This window comes from Mercenaria mercenaria, chromosome 14, assembly GCF_021730395.1.
Source record: "Mercenaria mercenaria strain notata chromosome 14, MADL_Memer_1, whole genome shotgun sequence".
Taxonomy (NCBI): Eukaryota; Metazoa; Mollusca; class Bivalvia; order Venerida; family Veneridae; genus Mercenaria; species Mercenaria mercenaria.
Genome location: NC_069374.1, coordinates 71543066 through 71545688, shown reverse-complemented (window position 1 = coordinate 71545688; position 2623 = coordinate 71543066).

Genomic DNA, 2623 nt, shown 5'->3' with positions numbered 1-2623 from the left:
TAAAGACAGGATGCAAATATTTAACAAATGCTCATAACCAACAAATTATTAATGTCGTCTACACATATCCTTTATTATCATTTCGTGAATTTAGATTTTAAATTTTAGCCTAAACATCTGTCACAAAACTTTTGTCTCTGTATCATTATTTACTCGATTGTTTCCAAGAATGTAGAGAAACATTACTGAAATTGTCAGTTTTCAAAATCAATAATCATGGCAAGGACGACTGTGATATTAAAATGCAACAAGCAACATATGGCAAACAATACCTTTAACTTTGTTTTAGAGATCAATATAATGCTTACAACATTTTCCTATAACTGCAATATTTAAAACTTGAAGAATGAAATAAGAATCTGTTCAAATAGTTTCATCATTTTGTCTGTTTTGAATTTGTGAATAAGTAAAAGTTTGCCCTCAGCAGTCTGATCAGTTCCTACACATTTTAGAGTATTTACTACAAGGTGATTTGCATATATTCCACACACGTGTAGCTATATATAAGAATTGAATGCTATTAATAATTTTCTGTGAGTCTATATGGGTATAAACCACATTGGGACTTCTTGCAAATTTATGAAATCCCGCTAGCGATTCTTGGATGATTAGCAAGAAGCCTTTCAGTGTGGTTCATACCCATATAAACGCACAAAAAATAACATTCAATTCTTAGAGTTACATTTTACGATAGCTTGCTACAATAATAACTGATATGCTTTCCAGGAGTTTCAGAAAATCAAAATAAGAGCTCGTAGAACATGAAATGCCCACCCCCCACCCTTGATGCATTCAGTAATTGCACAAGGAACAGAAATGCACAAAAGTTCTACTGTTCTTGGTCAAAGTGACCTTGACCTTTGACTTATTGACCTCAAAATCAATATGGGTCATCTGCTACCTCCCTACCAATTTTATTGATCCTAGGCCATAGTGTTCTCGAGTTATCATCTGGAAACCCTTAAACTGTTTCTTGTCACTGTGAGCTTGATCTTTGACCTACTGACCTCAAAATCAATAGGGGTCATCTGCTGGTCAGGACCAACCTTCCTATCAACTTTCATGATCTTAGTCCCAAGCGTTCTTGAGTAATCATCTGGAAATCGTTAAACTGTTCTGGATCACTGTGACCTTGACCTTTGGCCTACTGACCTCAAAATCAATACTAGTATTCTGCTGGCCATGACCAACCTCCCTATCACCTTTCGTGATCCTAGACCAAAGCATTCTTGAGTTACCATCCGGAAACTGTTAAACTGTTCCTGTTCACTGTGACCTTGACCGTTGACCTACTGACCTGAAAATCAATAGGGGTCATCTGCTGGTCATGATCAACCTCCCTATTAACTTTTATGATCCCAGGCCAAAGTGTTCTCGAGTTATCATCCAGAAATCATTTAACTGTTCCTGGTCACGTATCATCCGGAAATAGATTGGTCTACAAACCTCTCAAAACCTTAACAGTTTCTGACCACTTGAAACCTTAACAGTCTTATACCTCTCGAAACCCTTGAAACCTTAATATCAAACCTCTCGACACTATAACAGTTTCATCCCTCATGAAATCATACCAGTTTCAGATATCTTGATACTGTAACAGTTTCAGACATCTTGATACCGAAACAGTTTTCGACATCTTGATACATAAATACAGTTACAAACATCTTGATACCAAAACGGTTTCAGACATCTTGATACCTTAACAGTTTCAGACATCTTGATACCATAACAGTTTCAGACCTCTTGATACCTTAAAACAGTTTCAGACATCTTGATACCTCAACAGTTTCAGCCATCTTGATACCAAAACAGTTTCAGACATCTTGGTATCAACAGTTTCAGACCTCTTAATATCTTAAAACAGTTTCAGACATCTTAATACCTACCTAAACATTTTCAGACATCTTGATACCTAAACAGTTTCAAATATCTTGATTCTTAACAGTTTCAGACATCTTGAAACCTTGAAACAGTTTCAGACCTCTTGATACCTTAAAACAGTTTCAGACATCTTGATACATTAACAGTTTCAGACCTCTTGATACCTCAACATTTTCAGACATGTTGAAACCTTAAAACAGTTCAAGCAATCTTGATACCTTAACAGTTTCAGAAATCTTGATACCTAAACAGTTTCAGACATCTTGAAACCTTAACAGTTTCAGACATCTTGATACCTTAACAGTTTCAGACATCTTGAAACCTTAAAACAGTTTCAGACATCTTGATACCTTAACAGTGTCAGACATCATGATACCTAAACAGTGTCAGACATCATGATACATGTACCTTAACAGTGTTAGACATCCAGATACTTTAACAGTTTCAGACATCAAGATACCTTAACAGTTTCAGACATCATGAGACCTTAACAGTTTCAAACATCAAGATACCTTAACAGTTTCAGACATCATGATACCTTAACAGTTTCAGACATCAAGATACCTTAATAGTTTCAGATATCAAGATACCTGTAATAGCTTCAGATATAAAGTTACCTTCACAATAATTTTCTTGTGTCTCAATACTGATACCCTTCTTATCTGATCTTAATTTTTTCATGGTCTAATCGAGAGTGGAAGTTCCACTAAATAAACAACTATAAACAAGATAAAACGTAAGA